This window comes from Argiope bruennichi, chromosome 6 (genome assembly GCF_947563725.1).
Source record: "Argiope bruennichi chromosome 6, qqArgBrue1.1, whole genome shotgun sequence".
NCBI classification, from domain to species: domain Eukaryota; kingdom Metazoa; phylum Arthropoda; class Arachnida; order Araneae; family Araneidae; genus Argiope; species Argiope bruennichi.
In genome coordinates, this window is record NC_079156.1 from 44,198,208 (window position 1) to 44,222,289 (window position 24,082).

The 24,082-nt window shown below is 27.6% G+C and overlaps 1 protein-coding gene across 2 annotated transcripts in view; it reads right to left on the minus strand.

Moving 5' to 3' along the window:
* The window catches only part of LOC129971084 (zinc finger protein 13-like), a 207,038-nt gene that overhangs the window by 28,582 nt on the left and 154,374 nt on the right, over positions 1 to 24,082 (minus strand). The window contains exons 1-2 of one of the 2 annotated variants that reach the window (XM_056084556.1): positions 17,364 to 17,513; positions 7,175 to 7,220 (exon numbers count right to left, since the gene is read on the minus strand). The gene's annotated coding sequence lies outside the window, so the exon portion shown is untranslated. Of the gene's footprint in view, positions 1 to 7,174; positions 7,221 to 17,363; positions 17,514 to 24,082 lie in introns of those variants that run through there. The other variant, XM_056084557.1, reaches the window with a different exon arrangement.

The window sequence follows — 24,082 nt, forward strand, 5'->3', positions numbered from 1 at the left end:
TCAACAGAAAGAATACTATTGATCCAAAAAAAGCTGATAACTTTACCTAAAAAAATTATTAAATTTTATTTGAATAAGTTTTTTTTTTTTATCAGACGATCTCAATATCAGTTATTATTTATTTAATAACGGATAAATAAATTTGTATGTCTCTGAATATTACTCATTCACATGAAAAAAATATGAAGCAAAAATCAGTTTCACAATCATTTTCCGAATAGAAATGCAAATCACACTCATCGTGATTTCCTGTGTGCCTGCTAGAAAAAAATATCGAAAAGTGACATAATAGTATTAGGATGATAGATTTCTTTTACCCGTCATTCCGTTGTTTTTGCAAAATGCATTTGCTTAAAGTTTTTTTTTTTTTAATAGTTGTCGTTTTAGTAATAATTCACATTTTACAAATTCACCATATTTATCTTGTTGTCTACTTTGATAACATAAATATAGATTTATTTCTTAAGTTATGATTCCCCCCCCCCTACTGTGCCTTCTTCAGAGGCCATCCTTTTTGTAACGTTCTATTTTATGATAATAAGGAAAAATGAAAATAAAAATAGTATTTAAAAACACACTTTTATTCTAATGTAATAAAAAGGATATATTTTGATTATTTTCTATATTTTGTATTTCATTTATTTGAATATATTATCCATGTTAATTTATTATCCGTTTATGTTATAGAATCTTGAAATCAATTTTTTTTCTCAAATTCACAATCAGGTGGCGCCTCTTATAAGCATTGAAAATATATATTGACTATTAATTGAAAATTAAATTTTGAAAAAAAAAATTGCCATCATGTACACAATTTCAAAATTACAAACGGATAAAATCCAAATTTCCAATACATCTAAATTTTTTTTTTTTTAAATCGATGACAAAACTTTAAATACGTCATGCAAGTATGGATCTTGCAAATGCATCAAATTAAATAAAAATAAATAAAAAAACTGATCATGCAAAAAAAAAAAAAAGTAACGTTCCAATTTCTAAAATCTATTTTAAAGATAATCCTACGATGACAATAACAACGTCAATATGCAATAATTTGAAAGTCGGAAATACAGGAAATATTCATCCCCCTCGACTTGCACTTGTTCGCGAAGTCTGAAGCCGCCCGTCTTAACTTCACCCTTTGCAAGGCAAAATAACTTCCTTTTGACTGCGTGTAGTTACCACCTGCCGCGGGAAGGAAAGGGTTAAGAAACCTGTCACGCTTCTTAACCCTTTCGACGCTGCTACTTCGAAAGACAGGTTCGAGATAGGGATCGACTGCTTTCATTCATGATGAAAGTGAATTGAAGACTTACGATACAGATAAATATCTCTGCCTTTTGTTTCGTCCTTCAAACAGGAAATGACACAAAGACACTCTGTTAAGTCTGTCCGAGAATTAATAAAAGAGCGAAATCAATAGCATGCTAATCAAATGCAGGGACGAAGGTGAAATTGGCGTGGCATGGTTGACATAGTAACAGACCAGAAAATTAAAAATGGAGAAGCTTAAAGGTCTGTAATAAAAAGCGCAAACATTTACAAATTTTGATGCCTTGTTTATTTGTATTTTATACAAAACTCTAATAGGCTATAACTGAACTGAAATTCATAAAATTATGGATATGTTATTTGAAAAGAATACCGATACGGTAAACATCAGAAATCTTCTTAAATATCCTACTGTTAATGTGATTGATAATGTGTCATATTCTTGAAAATATTAGAAAAATGGGTATTGATATTGAACCAATAAATTACGAAAATTGAAAATAAAGAATTATAAAAATCTATATAAAAACGCAAATGTTTATAAGTTCAAATGCTCTATATTTTACATAAACCTATAATTATTACATACTGATATTTAAAGTCGTGAAATTGGGAACACAGGTAACCCAGAAAAGCACTGATTCGGTGATAGGTACTCATATAAAACGTAAATACAACTGATAATGTGCCATATTCTTGAAAATATTCGAATAGAGTTAGCTGATATTTCAGAATCAAATATTCCAAAATGACATTAAAAAAATAACAAGACACTTTCCCTATAAATGGAGAGAATAGCCATATCCAGTGCCGTATGTTAATGCATAGGTCCTTTCCTATTTTGCAGTGTAAAGAAAAATTTACTTGTTAATTCTTTTTTATGAGGAAAATAGTTTAATTTAATCTATGAAGATATAAAAATGGGATTAAATATTACCTTTTAATTTTGATGGCGTAAATTCGAATAATATAATTAATGAATTAATTCTACTCTGATTATCTGCTGCAATTTATTTTATTACACACATCTATATAAAATGACTTATTTCATATCTGTAAGATGCAATCTTGTAATCATTTCTTCATTTGTTTCATAAACGATTTCGATTTTTGTAAATGTTCATGTGTTCTTGCTGACAAGTTGCTACTTTAATATTTTCTGAACTTAACCATCAATTACTTTAGTTAAATTGCAATACTATATAAACAGCGCCATCTTTAGAACAAGCTGAATTCAAGCTGAATTAGAACAAGCTGAATTCAAAATTCCTTAATATTTACAATTATGTATTAAAAAAAATAGTTTTATTAAATTTATTTAATTGAACGGAATTATTAAATTTATTTAATTAATTTGTATCTGCGTATTGAAATAATAAATGATGAAACTTCAAAGCAATAGTATTGTTGCATTTATGTTAGGCTCCTCCAAAACAACGATATATGCTTTATACAGAAGATAAATTTGTTGAATTTTAAAGATTTTTAAAGCTAAATCAAACAGAATTTGAAATAAATTGTAGTTTAGTTTTTTTTAACCAATAGTTAAAATTTCGTCAAATATTTAACATGTTGCATATCTGCTCTATGAAAAGTAAACAGCGTATTGAACAGTAAAAAGGTCCGCTCAAAAGAGAAAACATTAAACAAAATATTATGAATGAATTATATGACTATCAAAATGTGAAGCTTTTAAAATATTTTGATGAAGAAGCTATTAAAATAGGAATTACATAAAATATTTAATTATTAAAATTTTAACGAGCATTAAGATTGGCAAAGCGGCTGGTCGCCAAAGGCGGCTAGTACATCATAAATCATGCAAGTGACAACTTTGAATACTTTTGAACAGCAAATATTTGTTTTATGTGTTACATTTACGGGATTGTACAATGATATAAAATGTGGCTAAATGGCAAATTCAATTACTAAGAAGTAGCCAGGAATGTATTTTGTTTCTGATTAACTCTATAATACAAATAGCATACGCAAATTAATATACTCTTCGCAATTTCCAGCATTTTGTAATTAATACAAGAATGTAATTAATATATGAATCTAAAAAGCTTTTGTCATGTAAAAGCAAATTAGGATGCTTGTACCCTTAGTCAAACTTGAAGTGAATATTTTGCATTTTAATTATAATATAATCTTATTGCTATCAAGATTGTATGATATAGAATTCACTACGAATTTAGAGGTTAATGCTCAGATTGTTTTGCATGTATTTTGTGTGTGTGTGTGTTTTTTAATTCTCTCAAAATCCTGTAAAATTTAAATGGAATTTAAATGGAAATTTTGAATCCAGATTGACTATTGAATCCAGATTGAAAATGTCAATACACCTGTCTTTATAACACATCTTAGGTCCATCGACATTTAAAAGAATTTATTTAAATTTAAAAAATAATAACTGTAATATAATCTTATTGCAGTCAAGATTGCATGACGTAGAATTCACTACGAATTTAAAACTTAACGCTCAGAATGTTTTGCATGTATTCTAAAAAAAAATCCTAATAAATTTAAATTTATATATTTTGAATTCAGATTGACTATTTAAAAATTTCAAAATGCCAATACATCTATCTCTCTTTATAACACACATCTTAGCTATAATATTTAAAAGAATTTATTTAAATTTAAAACATAGAAATTGTAACATAATCTTATTGCTGTCGAGATTATGTTACGATTATGATGTAGAATGCCCTACGAATTTAGAACTTATGGCTCAGATTGCTTTGCATGTACTCTATTTCAAAAAAAAACAAAAAAAAAACATTAAATTTAAATATTTTTAAAAAATTAAGATTGTCTATTTAAAAATGTCAATACATTTGTCATTATAACACGCACCTTAAATACATCAAGATTAATATATATATATATATATATATATATATATATATATATATATATATATATATATATATATATATATATATATATATATATATATATATATATATATATATCTTTACATTTTAAAGACAACAACTATCAGAAAATGAAGTAACATTATTTTTTTAAATAACAATACGATGAATCGTTCTACATTGAAAAGAAATCTCACCTTACACTCACCACATTACGAATAAAGAAACAAATTTCGGATGAATTCGTGAGAGAAAAAAAAAAATTCTGAGAAGTAAACCACCAGCGTGTATTTCTTTTCTTACTTCGGTCATCGCCCGATTAGTATCACCGTATCCTTGAAATTTTTTTTCTTTTTCCTCTCTGCTACCCGTTCATTCTTAGTTTTTTTTTTTTTTTTTATCTCTCTCACTCTTAAGAATGGAGCGAAAATAGGTCACTAGTGTGAGCCCGACCCCTTCTAGTAGAGGTATCCGGATTTTTTCGATTACTTTTATTTTCTTACCTTCCCACCATTATTATTGCTGCCTTCCTTCAGTCTGTGTGTGGCTTCCGGACCCCAGCCCGACCCCCCTTTCAGCCCCACTTCCTCGTTTTTCATATCGTATCCTACTCCCCTCCTGATCGAAGAAAAAAAAAAATTACAGATGAATCGAATAAAAAAAAAATCGGCACTGCCATCATGTAATAGAATAAAAAAAAAACCCGAGAGAAGAGATCCGCACTTTGTTGGTTGTAAGGATTTTCTGGAACTTTTCCTTGTTATTTATTATTGTAAGAGAGGAAAATCTGTCGTAATCGAAAGGAGAAGAATAGGTGCTTTCTCACGACTATCTGTCCGTCCATACGCAAAAATGAGTTTGATGAACTGTTTGAAGGACGGCACTAGTGTGAAGTGTCAGAAACTCGTGCCTGCCAATGAGAAAGTAGGTTTGAGACCTCCCATGCTCTCCACCCATTAAAATGAGCACAATGATTCTCAATAAGGTTGGCAAATAAAACAGGATTTGTTATTCTATTTATTTGATATTCATTGTTTCAGTTTAATAAAATACAACAATTATTGTATCATATATTTCATAATACTTCATAAAATCGTTTATAAATATGTAGCAATTTATGATCTGGATAAATGAAACAAATAAGAAAAATAAATGGCAGAATTAAGCTTTTTAATTTCTCTATTTTGTATGTCATCGTAGTTGAAAATGTCTGAAGTGTAAGATTTGAAATTTCGTAAACAATATACTGAACTTAATGAAACCTGAAGAAGCTGAGACACACACACACAAGAAAATGTTGCTCTTACAATAAGAATTTTAGTATAAAAAATATGTAACAAAACACAGAATACCTATTTACTGCAAACGAAATTTACGAGTGCTTAATTTTACAGTAGTTTCCTGCGAGATATCTCGTAAATGGCAGTGAATGGGTTAAATATTCGTTTAGTATTAAATTTACTTCAAAATAAAACGAAATCAAATTCTTACAAACGTACATATTTCGTTGTTCTGCATTTATCTTTCTGTATGAATATTTATTTCCTTATTCAGTAGTCACATTTATTTATTTCCTGAAGTAATATTCCTTGATTTCTTTCAAATAATTTTACATGATTTCTATCTCTTTATCGCCTCCTCTTATAATGAATTATCTGACTCGAATTGCAAAACTGTTGATATGTAAACTGTCTTTATATCTAAGTATGCCTTAATTTTGAAGATAGAAATCATTTGGGCCTGTTTCAGTATCTCATGTGTTCTTTATGCTCTTATACAGGTAGAAGTATAGTAAATATTCCATAAAACGAGTTCTCGAATTATCATGTTAAACTGATGCATAGGTCAAACGGCTAGCAAAAATTAAAAGTGAAAATTTTGAACATCGAAATATACATAGACCACTTATAAAAAAAAAGCTGGGATATTATTAAAATGTTACATTAACTTTCTTTAAGATTCAATTGATTCGTTTTCAGTATAAAAGATAAACAAGTCTCTTTCCTTATAAAATCAAAATAATTTCGGTTGTTTAAATAATATCGTGAACTATTTATTTTAAAATTTTTAACTTAAAGATTAACAGACAAATTCTAGATAGTAATTGAAATGAAAGCAAAAAATAAATAAATTTGGAAGTAAAAATATACTGCATAACTACCTGTCTACTGTTATTCCAAAAAATTTTGATATTTCGCTTCCCAAATATTATTTTATATATTTCTTTCTGGTTTAAATCAATCCCCGACGGAGGTTTTCAATTTTAAAACTGTTATTTTAGTTAAGTAAAATAAAACAAACACGAGTGTTTGGTTTGCCAATAAAAAAAATATTTTATCGGATTTCTGATGTCTATTTAAAACAAAAAATAGATAAAAGGTAATATTAAACAAAGAATGCATAAAGAGAAGTTGAAAACGAAAACTAATTTCTTTATAATAAAAGATAAACATCTAACTTACGGTAGAAAGAAATAGAATTATTGCTTCGAAAATAAATAAAGAAAAGTTGAGGTGAGCTTATTAAAATGCATAACATTTCAAATTTCTAAAAAGAAAATGACATAAATCCAAATCTTTTTGATCTTTTAGATAAAGAATTTCGTTCATTTTTTCACCTCAAAAATATTAATAATAAGTAAAATAATAGTTCATTTGCTCGAAGTAGAAATGTTCGTATTCCATGAAAAAAGGAAAATAAAGACAATCTATTTTTCTGTACACATTCCAAAAATAGCGCTTCAACATATTTTCGTTTGAATTGATATATTTATTTTTCGTTTTCAATGAATAAAATAACTTGGGTTTTTAATCTGTATCATAAAAAAAAATTCCCTTTTATTTTATTAATCATATTGTCGAATAAATTTGGCTCATATATTTAACAAATAACTAAAAATTTTTTATGTGAAATTACCAAATGATGAACTAAATGATATAAAATCCAGCAAATCGAAAATTTTTTGAAAATATCTATTATTAATGGTATCATTATTTACAAAGTTAAACGACAAAAGTACTTACTTTTGTCTGGATCCACCGTGAAAGCTACATCTGAATTCCCGTTTACCTGAAAGAGACAAAATTAATCATTTTACTAAAGCGGATATTAGCATAACAATAATTACAAACAGAATTAACAACAAACAGAATCACTCTCTGTAAATTGTGTGAAGCTATATGCATGATTAAAAATCTATGGGACAGACCAATGGACCTAAAGCTATTAAATTAAGCAGTTATTTCTTGGGTAGTAGATGTTCACTAAAAAGTTTTTTTAAATTAATTATTTTTCAATTTATTTGTGTTTTTTTTTATTTAAAAAATAAATAAATTTCAACGTTTAGCCTTAGTATCGGAGCCTACTATTGCATTATAATTATTTTATATCAGTTAAAATCTTCTCTGATTTCAACATTTAAAAAATATATACATTTAAGTATGTTTTACAACAATATTTTATTGTTTTAATAACTGCGTTTATATATACATACTCACAAACAGTTTGCCATGATATTAGATATATTTTTTGTTTACGTGCTTCATTGCTCTAGTTAAGATTAAACTTTTAAAAATAATATAAAGATAGACGAATCAATCTTGGAAAATTTATAATTTTACGATTTTTAGATTAAAGATTTGAATCTTAAAATTTTCTGAATTAGAAAGATACAATATAGAGAAAAACAACTTAACATTTTTCGTGATTTATATGATCTTAAGTCACCACCAGAAAGCAAACTGTATGAGTAGATTGTTGTTTAGAATATTTCGGAAGAAATTTTTAGAATTTCTAGCACACATAGAAATCAAATTAATAGATATTTTTAAATGCATGAAAAAAATGTAATTAAAATAATTAAAACATTAACAACACACTGATTGTACAGGTAAATACTAAAAGCAAAGCATTTATTAGTTAAAAAAATTCGTAATTCATTAAATAAAATGGATGACAAAAATTCAGCATGAAATCGAGTTAAGTTTATATAAAAACTCTATATCAAAATTTTTTTGCAAAAATGCATAAGAAGTTATAGAAAATATGTTTATTTAAATAAAATGTAGCTCTAAGAATTGGGTAGTTGAAATCCTAAGTATTTTTACCAAATGTGCAACCACTAATTTCATGCATATAGGAATAATTTTTTAGAGAATAAAAGCTCTTGCTTAACAATGCTCTTTTAAAGCCCTCTGTGCAAAATTGACAGAAGTCGAAATTTATTTCCTCTTTTAAAAATTTACATTTTAAAGTGAATCAGTTTTTATTCCACAGAAAAATTTATAAGCATTTTCACTCTTTCGCCAGAATGTATCTTTAATAATCTTTCTAGAATGTATCTGTTCAGTATATAAGTCTGGAAATATGGCTTAGGAATCATTAATGCCATAAATAATAAAAACAGCAATAACAAAAGATTCAATCAATTTCCTGTAAAAATAAAGGAATGTCACATCATTGAGGATCTGAATTTAACTGTACACACACACACACACACACACACACACACACACACACACACACACACACACACACACACACACAAAAAAAAAATCATCTATTATTTATACATAATGATAGGTATAAAATACATATTCATGATATAATGAAACCTATCACCATATAAATAACCAGTGGAAATTATCTCCCCAAAACAGAATAAGTCAGAATGACAGTATCTATATATCTACCTTTTTTTTAATGTAAAAACTATAATAAATTTTTTATAATACACAGAATTCTCTCTTCGCCTGCAACTTTCTTTAAAATAAAATTATAAAAATATATTTATTTATACACTACATTTAGCAAAGTATCGCTTTATCTGACATTTTAAAAGTGTAAAGGTCATGGAAAATAAAGATCTCTTTCAATGTTGATTTATATTTCAACTTTTAGTATGATGTTTAAGCACAAAATATACATGCACAAATTTTGGGTTAAAAAGTAGAAATTTCTTATTTAAAAAAAAGTTCAACGCGCTCTTCAGGGCAAATAAAAATAAAATATATTAAATAGAAATATATACAAGAAAATTCCAAATAATGTTTAAAATCAGAAAATTATCCTTTAAAAAAATCTCTTAAGTAAAACACTTTATACGAAAAAAAAAAAATTGAAATAAAATTATGTTCCCAAAATCAAAAGCTAAGTTCCTTATTGATAAACAAGACTAATTCAAAATGGATCTTAATACATTTATTATTTCGAAAATTATAAAGTCATAACTTATTTAATTAACATGGAATCTTCATTAAAGCCTTCTTCAGATTTCACAGCATTTTTAAGCGAAACTTGAAGATCTATCCCGAAGTTTTAATTTCTGTAGCGAACACCCATACATAAAAATGAAAGAAAAAATAACGTTTCAATTTATATTAATACAGATTCTCCGTTCAGAAAATTTAAGTCTTATTATACGGCAATTTACTTTAAGCAGTTATTCAAGTTCTTTATTGACAAACACTAATTCAAAATCAATCTTAATGCAAAATTGATCTTTTTTATTGTCTAATTCAAAATGGATATTAATACATTTATTATTTCAAAAATTATGAAGAAATAAATTATTTAATTAATTAACATGGAATCTTGATCAAAGCTTTCTTTACGTTTTACAACATTTTTAAGCCAAAATTTGTAGATCAATCCCATAGTTTTGGATTTCTGTAGCACACACACATGCATAAAAAAATAAAGAAAAAATACCGTTTCAGTTTATATTTAAATAAATTGTCTGTTCAGAAAATTTAAGCATTATTATATTAGTAACCTGCTTTAAGCAGCTAATCAACATACTTTTTTTTATTACTCAGATTCTTTTATTATTAAGGAACTTGAAAGGGATTTGTCCGTATTTGCTACTAAAGCCCCATGGCTTTATATTGGTATTAATACTTCTACGGTTTGTGACTTGTTTTTGTGGTCCACTCACCCTCTTTGGAACGTTCTCGAGGCTGACTTAGGATAAAAGCAAATCTCGCATCCATCAGGGCCAAATGGGGAAAGAGCCCCAAAATAACCCTTGTGGGGAGTAGAGATGGAGAAAAAATTGCTAACCCTGGGGTAGAGGGAATTTACAGTCCATTTGGGAAACGTGCAATGACTTGTAGATGAATAGGGCGACAAGCAAAAAAAGAAGGGAAAAAAAAATTACGGGGAGAACAAACAACACATGTGTATGATACACACCGAACCGGGAAAGGGTAACGCTGATGGTGATAAAGGGGACCAAAGAAAAATGACCACTGAGGTTTCCCTAATAGCCCAGCTGAGGGGGTTGTTTTTCAGCAGGTTAATGACCAACATGTCCACTGGTAATTTCGGTTATTTCCAACAACTGAACCCCTTTTTCAGTTCTGACTTTGTGAGTATTTTTCAAGCAGAAAATCGTGAATAAGTAGATTATGGCGTGAAAATCGTATGAAGTAGCATTACATTTTAAAATTTGAATATTATTTAATGTTTTTTTTTTGCCCCTTTTATTTGTTTTGCTGCTGTTAGTTACTGTAGATTACAAAGAGGTTAATTTTATTGTTATAAATTATTAGAAATTTAATTTTGAAACATATAAGTTGATTTTTTAGAGAAAATATCGTTTTTATTCGATATTCTTAATTTCTGTATAAAACCGTCTGCCTACTGTGTCTATATTCATTCTTAAGAAATTTATATTTATTATATAGAATATAAATTTCTTTTAGAATAATTTATTTAGAAATAGAATTTATTTTGAATAATTAATTTAGAAATATATTATATAAGAAATTAGAGATTATTATACTATATATTATATAGGAAGCATATTATTTATCACACTGGAAGCATATATTTATAATAAATTTTAATGTTATTTTGCATCTTTAAATGCTATTTTCTAAATTTTGGTAAAAATTATTACGAAAATATCATAAATTAAAATTCAATGTATATATTTTTTTGTTCAAATTTGACAGAATAATTTTTCAATATATTCTGCAGTTCCAGAATTACTATTAAAAAATTCTCCTGTACTTTTAATAAGTTTTATAGCTGTTTTAATACTTCATAATACGGGGGGGGGATTTAATGCCATTTATCAATCGAGCACCAGTAGTGAAAAACCAGATAAAAAAAATGACCCGATATTTCAAAGGTCAGTAACTGGATAATATATTTCTTATGTCACCTTCATAATTTTGAACAATTATCTTGATAAAAGTTTTAACTAGAAGTTTTTTTAATTTATACCTTCTATTTTTTTTTTTTTTTTAACATTGATACATTTTTTTCGTAAGTTTTTTTGCTAATGTAGTTAACGCAAATACTTAAATTTTGATAGAATTTTTGAAAAAAATTGATTTTGAAAATGTCACATACCTTAAGTATTAGCAGTTTTATCGTTAAAAAAAAATTGAAGAAACAAGTCCCAAAGAAAATTAAAGCATATCTCTATATAATTAACATATTGGCTCGTAAAATCGTTATCTAATCTTGAAACACCATTGCAACTGATGGCATCATTCAAAGAAACGTAAAAAATTTCGATAATTATTTATATTATTATAAATTATTTTCGTCTTAGATTCTAATTTTTATAGATATTTGTTTAAATTGCCATGCACACCAGAAAATATTAAATAATTTTTAAAGACACATCAGATTAATAATATTATGTATCGAAGGAATATTGAAATATGGAGTTCATACATCAGACAGTTTTAATACATAAATAAAATTTTGCTGTTTTAAAATGCTTTTTTTTTTTTTTAACTCAATAGAAGGTAAAGAATTTGACTTTAAAAATTTAATTATTTAAGAATTTATGGAAGCTATCTCAATATTTTTAGAATTTTTTTTTTAAATATATTGTGCTATTTGTTAAATTCGATACTCTTTGATCAAATTAACATTGATGATTCTGACCTTTAACTGAATAGCAACATTCTATTATTTAATTACAATTAAAATAATTGCTATTTGTTAGCTGAAAAAAGCGTTCAATATGTTTTCACGACAATTAATTAAAAAAAAATCAAGCGCTGCAATGGCAAAATTACTATTAAAATTGATTCTTCCTATGCCTATGCTGGGTGTTAAATTTTTAAAATGAATGTTCATTTCCACAACTGGCTAAATTACTATTAAAATTGATCCTTCCTATGCCTCGACTAGCGTTGAACTGTTAAAATGAATGTTCATTTACGCAGACATTTTAGGTATCAAGTTTTATATGTTTACAAACGCCGACTGACCACTTGTGATCCAAACAAATCTTCCATAAAGTATGACTAAAACGAAGTGTTTCCTTTTTGTCCAGGAATTAGTAGGGTATTGTGTCCCGGCAGGGGAGCAGATGTCCCTTTGCGGGTCACATACTTCTAATAATAGAGTGCTGTGGCGAAAAAGTCATTACTGGACTGCGGTCAAGCGTACACCAACCGAATCACGTAAACATCAGTAGTTTATGAATAATATGGGGATGATGGGTGGGAGATAATTCTTCTCTGCTGTCAAAGGGTTGCTCTAGCACCGTGCAGTTCATTTTAAAAGTCCTTCTGTTTTCATATTTTTCTTACACCCCCCCCCCTTTTTTTTTCTCGTACGTGAAGTATGCAAAGAAAAAATTCAAATCCGAGATTTTAAGGTAGTTAAAAAGTAGATTTTTTGCGAAACTATGTATATTTTAATGCTATTTTACATCTTTAGATACTATATATAGATCTATATCTTTATAGATATTTATATCTATAGATTTTATATCTATATCTATATATAGATATTTTATATCTTTACATACTCAAATATAGAATATGAAAGAATTTTTTTTATGAAAAACTTCATAAATTAAAATATAATGCATATTTTTTGTTCAAATTTGGTACAATAATTTCCCAATAAGTTCTGCAGTTTCTGAACTGGAAAATAAGTAAGTTATTCATTTCGAAATATTTTATGGTTCATTTAGTGCTTCAGTATAAGGGAAAAAACATTAAAAATTTCGTGTTATTTATCATTTTAACATCAATATTTAAAGAATGGATAGAAATATAGCTTATTTTTTTAGTTCAGGAATTAGATAATATATTCCTTAAACTATCCGCAAAAATGTGAAGTAAATCCTTTGATAAAACCTCTAAGCGAGAAGAGTTTTGCTTTATACCTCCTTTTAGCCTTCCCATCCAAAAATACCGTTTTTTCCAAATTTAAAAAAAACTTCTCGCACTTACCTGGTATATTTTGATTTCATATATGTTTTTTTCTATCTTTTTCATGCAAATATTCAAAAAATAAAACAGTTTTCAAATTTTTTTTTTCCAAAAAAATTCATTTCGAACATAGTCATATACCTTAATAAATAACTATGTTTCAGACCTCCGTGTGTCCGAAGAACATACTTTTGACATTATGTCTGCCTGTCTATGAACATGATAAATAAAAAACGTTTTGACTAGACGGATAAAATTGAATATATTTTCTTTGCATCAAATTTGTAGAATTCGAGTATTAGTTAACAGGTAACTACAAAATGAAGAAAACTGGATGAATAAGATTTAATACAAATTTAACATCTGAAGTAAATAATGTATAAAATTTGGAACTAAATTTTTCCAGGATTTCACCGTCTGTCTGTGTGTTTATTCCCAAACATGCAAATGCGATAACTCAGAAACACAATACCTTAAATATACGAAATTTGTTATCTAATTTTGCAACTCTGTGTTAAATTTTGGTTTTAATCACTCCTAAAAGATGTTAAAAAATAAAATAAAACTTTCAAAATATATAAGAATATGGTGGGGTTTTTTTTTATTTTATTTTTATTATTAACTGCATTAAAGCTATTAATCGCCTAAAAAAAATCCAATGATCGCATTTTATTAGGTTTTTCCTTACTATTGTTCTCAAGTGGCAGTTAATAATACACATTTATACAAGAATATGCGAGAAAATTTCAGGTAGTAGCACTAAAGTAGGTTTAACACTGCATTGTGTTTTATGCCAGATAGATTATAAGTTTAATATAAAGCAACTACTACGTCACATTGCTGTTCTTAGAGCCACTCCTGATTAATTAGGATAGATGCGAGTCAAAAGCGAACTTATGAAGGTGTTTTCTTATATCCAATTCATAAAAAAATGTTAATAAAACAGCTTCATACGTTCGCTTTTGACTCACAATGTTTAAAATATATGAAATAAGATTTTGTAGCTTGGAATTGATTTCACAATATATGAGCTCTGAAAATAACAATTGTATAGTAAAAAAGGAAAAGAAAAAAATTATACTAGATAAAATCTCGAATGTTAGGATTGTTTTTACAGCTTACGAATGCTGATATAAAATTAACTAGTTGAAAGAAGACTAAGTAATGAATAAGATGAAAATAAGCGAGGTGCAAATTCCACAAATTCATTGACGTGACTGTTTTTAAGGCCGCACCCTTAGTAACGCATAAAATTTGCAAACACAATTGCAACACAGTAAAAAAAATGGGTGCATTAAATTTGGTTTTTATTTATTCAGGAAAGAATTACTATGCACAACCGTGATAAAATTTTGATTTCAATAATTAATTACTAAATATATTCCGAGAAAGGTTCGTAAAAGTATATTTTAAATAACTAGTTTTCAAAAAAAAAAAAAAAATTGTGAATAGAGAATACAGATAGAATAAGAAACACCCTTTAAAGTTCATCACGTTTCATAGAAAAAAAAATATTTAATGTAAATATGATCGTTAACAAAAAAAGTTTTAAGTAAAAATCGGTTTGCTGCGTCGTCTGCAGTATTTATTGTTTGTAATATCAAATGACATTGAAGCTTACAAATATTTATTTTTAATTCATTTATTCCACAGTCACGGAAGCACTTCGATAAAGAATTAGATTCAACAGTTGAAAATAAGTACAAGATAGTTAAGTAAAATACAGGAAACTAAATTATTTGAAATCCACTGAACTCTTATTAAAACATTAAGATGCATTCTCATAATATAACTGCAATCTAATTGATGTGAAGTAAATTTTTATGTATTTAAATGATGCAGGAATATACATTTTTAATAATATTGCTCCATCAAATATTATTTATTAGGCTAGCGTCAGGCTCATGGTTTACTTTATTAGCTCCAATCACAAAGCGTCACTTCAAAACTAACAGTCATATTTCATTTCATACTTCAATTTATATTTGGTTTTAGGGGAAAATAATTGCAATAAAATCAAACAGAAAGGAAATAGTATTAAAAATACTATAATATTTCAAAATGAAAGTATTTTAAATATAAGAGCGCTATTTTATTTTCTGTTTAAATGAGAAGCAGATAAAAAGAATTTGTAACATTACACTAGGAGGAAAAGAAAGAAAGAAAAGGTTATTGAAAGGTTGGAAAGAAAGCGATTGCATATTTTCAATTTCTTGGAAATAAAACATAACTAAAAGTATACGAAAATTTAAATCTCTAAACAAAATGAAAATTTTAACATAAAATAATTTGAAAATGCTACAAAGCATAAATTCAAATAAAATTTCGGTATAATTCTTTCGTTATTTATCATTTTAAATTACAATATAAGAACAAATGCATTTGTGAAGTAGATATATTTCAAATATTTAACTCGTATGTTTGCAGAAATAAAATTTCTATCGGAACGAAGGAACTACAAATATAATTATCTAACTGAATAGCAATAACAAATTCCAAAGCAATTTCAAGAAAACTCAATTAAGTTGCATATCGATAAAAAAAATACTTTTTATTTGCAATGGATTTAATAACTTTTTTTTTAATATTTCCCAATAAGTAAATATGTTTCATTTACTTAGTATCAAAACTTTATGTATTTTTAAATATTATAAAATAACTAATGCAATTTTTTAAAAAAAAGCATTATATACTTCAAATATTTAATATGTATTTTAGAACATCTTATTGTGTTTGATGCACTTTCACTAGTAAACGGACGATTTACAGGAAAATAAATAAATAACAATAATAATGATTATATTCTTATTTCTGTAAGTGATACTAAAAATTAATTTTGAAGAATTTTTTTTTCTCCAAGAAGCTGGATAAAATAATTTGAATGAAAACAATGACTTATATTATACTATTACTTTTCTTTTATAAGTTATTTTCATTTTTATTACCTTTTAGCGTAACTTTAATTTATCTTTATGAATGTTTACTAAAGTGAAGATGTTCTGCATTCGTTATATTTTCTCATCCAGTCTATTTAAAATCATTTAATAACAAATCTAAAGTAAGTTTAATCACTGAAATTGATTGCTTAAAAGTGAGTTGTGAGAAATATAGAATATTTTATCACTTTCCGTTAAAAATTTACTATATTTTTTTTATTATTATTAATGTGCAATATATACATTTTTTCAGTTAAATAAAAATTAGTTTGATAGCAATTGCAAAAATAAAAATTTTAGATCAAAAACAATATTAAAAATATACAACTTAAATGCAAAGATAAAAACGATAAGAGTCACTGAATAAATTTCTTTTGAAAAGAAAATTCATAATATTAAACAAAATAGTGTAAATTGCATTTTCCTCTATATTGTTTACATTTAAAAAAGAAAGAAAAACGAGGGGGGGGAACAATTTTGAAAAATGTTATCATATATCAATTATACTATTAATGAAAATAAATAAAAAATAATAATCGTTGCCTACTCTTATTTTCATACATAAATGTTATGTATATAGATATCATATGCATAATACTATGTTAATATATCAGAACTTTCTACATTGTTGCAGAAATTGCAAAGAAATCGTAAACAAACTTGATATCATTTATACTGTTAATGGCAAAATATGCATGATATTATTTCCAAAGAATTCAGATTTAAAAAAAAACAACACTCAGGCAAGAAATTATACTGCTAATATAGTTTTATAACATTGTTTCAGTTTATGTATTAAATATAAATAATCTTATAAATAATTTTTTTTTCTGAATAATAAAAAAAATGAAAACAACGCAATGTATGCTTATTGCTTGACCCACTTCAAAGAAATTAGCTCGCAAACATTTAATAAAGATCTAAAAACAAAAGTGATTGCTAATTTAAAAAGTACTTTAATGAATCAGATTTTAATTTGTGATGCAAGTAAAATTTAACTGCACGCTTTCGAGGGTGCAGCTATGTGCTACACTTAGATGGATTCAGCTCTCTTAAATTTCACAGTATGATGTAACTTAAGTCCTTACCTGAGCTCATGATTGCGTAAAAAATATAACCATTCGGCATCCTCCCGCAGAAGCTATGTGCATGCGTATTCCATTTGCATCTCTAGGGTGAGTCTGGGTCTTGTCTACCCACAAAGCATTTCGACGCAGCGAGCTAGCTTAGCTCAACCCATCCACACTGACTCACTGCCTTCCCTACTCTGAACTAACGGTGGCCTTGCACAAAAAGTAATACGAAAGGGGAAAAGAGGCAGGAAAAAAAATAGTGTACGGGTTGTAAAGAAGAGGGGGGGGGGCAAGTCCCAAACCGCAACCCTTTTGCCAGAGGCCAAGGTGTGGATGAAAAAAATAAGCCCACATGTTGTCTTGTTTTTTCCCCGAACTTTCTTTTGTTGCCAAAAAAACTGTTTTTTTACCCCTAACCCGTTCCCGGGAAGAAAGGGGTAAAAAGAGCCGGATGCGGTTGTAGTTTTTGTGCCCAATTTTTCATTCGTTTAGTTGCCTTTTTTCAAGGTAACTGGGTCAGGGAGCAGGATGGCAGTTGGACGAGTGCTATGATATAGTTTGCCTCTCTCTACCGAAAAACCCGTTAAACACCTTGAGAGCCCTTCCGTAAACACCAGTTGCTCTTGCTGCTGCGGCTGGGTGTGGAAAGGAAGGACCAGGGTCTTTCTTCTTCTTCCTTTTTTTTCTTTTCCCGCTCCTTCTGGTGGTGGGCGAAACCTGCTGTGGACGGTCGCTGACCCGTGGATAGGTCGACCATCACGGAGCTGTTGATTTGGAAAATGTGACGCCGCAGTGACATATCCGGTTGAAATCTGTTACTCTATTGTGTCAATAAGAAATTTGCGGTTGTAGTTGACCACAAGACAGGCTTTGCCGCCTCTCGGTGTTTGATTTAGTGGAAATTCAGTCTAGGTGAACAGATGGGCGGGGCTGGTGTGTACATAAAGAAGAATTTTCTCCTCCTCCTTAATGTACTTTAAATATAAGACCGGTTTTTATTTTTGCTTCTTCTTGGAAATTTAGTAGGCTTTAGAAATGTTCTGTACGATTATAAAAATTTCGAATAGTTTTAGATTTACTTATTTTTCATTATTTAATCTAACCAAAAAGGTTGCATAACTGCTCTATGTAAAACTGAAACAAGCAATTAAACTGATTTTCAGATTTGGATATTTCGGGTTGTGGTCGGAAACTCACTTCAGTGGCGTGACGACCAGGAGGAGGTAATTGGAGTATAAATGTCCCGAGCGCAAGTCTTAAGGGCAGCCATAAGGATAGAATATTATTATATGAGCATTGCTTTTTTAAGAGAGACATCAAGAAGACAATAATAATAATAATGTCACCCTAGGGCTATGCCACTGTCTTACTGTTAGAGAAGTTTTTGAGTAATATTAACCCTTTGCACTCGGAAAAGTAATTCGATGCATAATTATTCCCCTAATACAAAGACTTGTTTATTGCTCTGAAAAATAAATATACATAATTATTTTAAGTCGAATCTCTTTGAAAAATTAATCTACATCTTTTTACCATTTATATTAACCCTTTGCACTCGGAAAAGTAATTCGATACATAATTATTCACCTAATACAAAGACTTGTTCATTGCTCTGAAAAATAAATATACATAATTGTTTTAAGTCGAATCTCTTTGAAAAATTAATCTACATCTGTTTACCATTTATATTAACCCTTTGCACTCGGAAAAGTAATTCGATACATATTATTCACCTAATACAAAGACTTGTTTAATACTCTGAAAAATAAATGTACATAATTGTTTTAAGTCGAATCTCTTTGAAAAATTAATCTACATCTTTTTACCATTTTGTAGGCTTTTGAACAATCCAAATTGAAAAATAAGCAAATAAAAAGTCAAAATGATGCATCGTCTTGAATGGTGAGTGAGAAGCACCATCCGAGTGCAGAGGGTTAAAGTAGAACCAAAATTTTAACTTCTTAGAAGCAAATATGATTTTTTTTTTTTTCCCTCTATAAAGAAAAATATTTGTTTGTTTATTATTTATTTATGAAGTGAATATTTGTTTTTAGAAGCGATCAAAATAAACTAAATGTTTTAATTATTTGTAATTAATTTTAACCCTTTGCAGTAACTTAAGCTTAAGAAACAAACTTCAGTATGGAAAAATAAATATTTTTGTATAATATAATAAAAAAATATTTAAAAAATCTATCAAGTAGAATAGTATTCTAAAATATATAAAAAAATGGGACACTCAGTAAAAATTTAATGAAAATGCATGTAATATTTTAAAGCATTCTTATTAAATTAAATATTTTAAAAATCTTATTTAATTCTTTTACTATTATTTCACACAAAAATGAATTACGTACCTTCCTTTCAACCCCATTTAATTCTTAGTTATATTTACGTTGAATTTGCTCCCTGTTAGTAGAATATTCAAAATAAAGCTAAAATTTATAATCAAATGATAAATATCAGATTTCCAAGTACCATCTGGACACCGTCTGTTCATCTCAAATGACCTACATTTGCATCAGTATACTCTAAATACAATCTTAAGGGGTCAATGTTTGGACGAGAGTACATCGTAAACAACCGGTGTTTTGACGCTTCGCGGAAGTCTTTGAATGACATGTAACGGATTTTCATTCTTTTTTTTTTTTCTTCCTTCATGGAAAAAATGTAATACCTGAGAATTAGTTAGATAAAACAATTTTTTTTTTTTTTTTAATATCATTATAGTTATACATGTATGACACAGAACGGAAAACACAATTTAGAAAATAAAGTCAGAAAAAAAAAAAAAAAAAAAAAGAGAAAGTGAGAACTTTGATTTACATTTTCAAAGTTGCTTAAGTTTTGTATATACATACAAGCATTTGCTGATCAAAACAATTTGTCTAATATTTCAAGGAGTCAGCTGGCGGCTGACAAACTAATTTGGCGGATTATAAAAGCAGCTAACATTAATTCTGTTTTTAAAACATAGATTTGCTTTTTCTTAGATATACAAGATTTTTTTATATAAATTTCATCCTCTTTCTTCATGAATATATAAAATTTGCTATAATCAAAAGTAGTTTATTTAAAATTGAATATTATATATGGTGGTGTGTAATGCTTTTCAATATATATATATATATATATGGCTTTAATATTTATAAGAAACTATCTATCCAAATCTTTGGCTTTAATATTTATTTCTAATAATCATTTTAATTTGGTTTTTGGTTATATATATATATATATATACATACATACAATTTGATAATATTTAATAGGGCGAATTAAGCTTCAAGTGATGTTAACTTCTAATCCTAACTTTGAATGCTGCACAAGAAAAAAAAGAATATCACTGCTCATTATAAGTTAACTTTCAATTAAATATGAGATAGCTTGCCCAGTATCTTTGGTCATGGTACTATGGTATCAAATTCGGAATTTACTCTTAAAATTAAATATGTATATAATAAATTTGATCTTGAATCCTCAGACAAACTATATAGTTTTTATATCAACATTTTATTAATGCGAATTCTAATAAAATTATTACTGCTCAAGCAAAAGTATTTCTATTTGATTTCAATATTTTAATTGAGTTGAAACTTCGTTTAATTTATCTTAAATTATTTTTATTCAACTCATTATCTAAATGATAGCATTTAGTTTAAATTATTTCCAAATTTATTTTATTTATATAATCACTTTTTTTCTGTTTTTTATATTATTCAAAATGTTGCAAACAAAATTAAAACATTTTTCGATCATAAATGTCGTCTTAGAAAAAAGAAGGGAGACGGCTAAAGCTTTAGTTTTAAAATTAATTTTACATTTTAAATAATAATAATAATTAATAAAGATAGATTCCTGCATAACTTATACTGTTAATTAATTTGTACTGTTACTGTTAATTAAGAATTAAATTTTTCTGAAACAATCCTTCATGTTAGAATATATAGATGAAAATAGTAAAAATATGTTTGTTAAACAAAGCTGAAAAAAAAACAACATTATTCAAGGAAGATCTCCTTTAATAATAGAATATAAAGAAGAAAGATCAGAAAAGAAAGTTTATACCATCACATATTTGTTGCTATTTGGATATTATGATTCCGTTTAGCTACAAAAAGATTTTTTTTTTTGAGCAAAAAAGTCATAAAAGATGTCTTTTTAATTGAACTTGATAACAACATTGGGTTATAGATTTCTTTAGCCGAGTCAATAATCGCAAAATAATTATCTTTCTGAATTGTTAAGTTTATTCAAATAGATTTCAACTACGGAAGTGCGAATATCATTTAAACTACTTTAGAACACAACAGACATGGTTAGAAATCTACCTACAATTCTGACCTTCAAAAATGTGTACATATAATTGATAAATAATTATTACACATATCATTAATAATATATGCTAAAGTTTTATAGTTCAAATTAATTAATAAATCTGTAATCTTTTCAGCTGTCAGAATTTCAATTATTCCACTTAACAGTTCTTTTTGTTTGTTTGTTTGTTTTGTTTTTTGTAATAATAATTCTTTGCAATTAAAATGGTGTTTCTCCTTTGAAACAACAGGTTCAACTAAAATCTTTGTTTAATAGTGTAATACCATGTAAGTTTATCATACATGAACCGATTATGGTAATTTATAAGCGAATGGAATAAGTGGATTTTTTACTTTCTCATATAGTAAGTAAAGAGAAAGTACAATAATCGTTAAAAAATCCGAACTCAAAATTTTCAAGAATCTCCCAGTTTTAGACCCTGAGTTCGAAAAACACATTTTTGGAATATATCCATTAGTCTGTCTGTCTGCCTATGACAAAAATAATACAAAAACGCTTTGATCAAGATGGATGAAATTTGGGTCTTTAAACCAAATTTGTAGATTTCTAGTAAATTTTGAGTAAACTCCGCTCAGAAAAGTCTGTCTGTCCGGCTGTTCGAATATAATTTAACAGGATAATTGCAAAACGAAGTGAGCTAGAGAGATAAAATTCTGCACACAGAATTAACATTTATAATCAATATACCTTTCAAACTTTGAGCCAAATCGATTTAGGAATTGACCGTCCGTCGGTCCATACTTTCAGAAACATTAAATACGACCACTCAAAGACGCAATGGCTTAAATATATCAAAGCTGCTGTGTGCGTGTGTGTGTGTGTGTGTGTGCGCGCGTGTGTGTGTTTCCCCCATTAAAAGTATAGTTCTGGGTCAAACTTTTGTTTCAATTGGTTGGGAAAAACGCATCTAAAACACAAATTCGATATTCGGATACTAATAACCACATGCCAGGGATTAAACGCCAAATAACTCGCCAAGGATTACACAATAAATCATGTAAAAATGTTAAATTCACGCCAAAGGTTAATACTTTGTAACTATTGTATTTCTGTGCCATGCAAGGCGTTCTCTGCGATAACACCTTTATTAGAGAATATGCTAGAAAGTTTTGAGGGGACTACTCTGATTTCTTTGAAAATATTATGAGTTGTAACATTATAAACTACAACATAAACTTACGACAAAAATGAGTTGTACCAAGCTTCTTAAATATAATATATGAGGATGAATAATGGTAATTTCAGCAGAGTAATCATATTATAATAATGACTTGAGGGTTATTTTGATGGAACTCTGATGAATAGATCCTTACGGCGAAGGTAAGTGTTACTCCTTCATCATTAAAAGGAGTAACACTCACCTTCACGGCGTAAACACGTCACGGTGAAAGGATAGCAGGTGGCCATAAGAAAGAAAGGTTCAAGCATTTTTTTTATTATGACGAGTTTACATATTCACATGTATATTTAGGCACAATAATTCACAATATAATTTTAGTAACTCAATTTTAAGCAATAAGAATAATAAGAGAGATGCTTTTATTTATTTATTTAACAAGAAACTATTGAAATTTGAATTCAAACACCATTGAGTTGAAACACCACCAACCAAACATTTGCCAATAATTTTCATTAAAATATTTTAGGCATCAATAATTCATTAATTATTCGTAATCATTTGTTTAATAAGAAAACGCAATTTTAATTCAAACTAGAACATAGCAATAATTTTCATTGACATAACTTAGGCATCAATAATTCATTAATATGCATTTCCAGTTATGTCCAAATAGACGATACAATTAAATATTTAGTAAGAAAATTATTCCTGTTTTGCCTATGCTGTAGATAATGTATGTATACAAGACAGATTTTGAATTTCATTTCAATCGATATTTTTGCTAAACCAATCAACCAGTCTTAACCATAGACTATTTAATGTTTGTTTTAATCACTTCCAATAATGAATCCTGAACTATGGATAAGCATATTATTGTTATTGCGCCTCTAGACGATTACCCAAGCCCGTCAAAATTCCGTTAGTCGCATGTTATCTGACAGATACACGATTACTTCTTTTTTCAATAACTAGATAACGCTATATCTGACAGATTTTTTTAAAAATATTTTTTTGAAGGAAAAAAATTTGTGTTTTGGTTTGTGTCGACTTTAAATCGTGTTTATTTATCTATATTATTCTATTGTCTATATTACTTAATCAATTATATTACTTATTAATGTTAACAATATATATATATTGATGGATACAGCGCAACGATATTTGTTTGAAAAAAACACGCGACTAACGGAGTGTTAATTGAAAAACAGGTTCCATCCTTTCTCCGGCAGCGCATTCACAAAATCTTATCCCATGAATATCTTTTTGTGGGGATGCATGA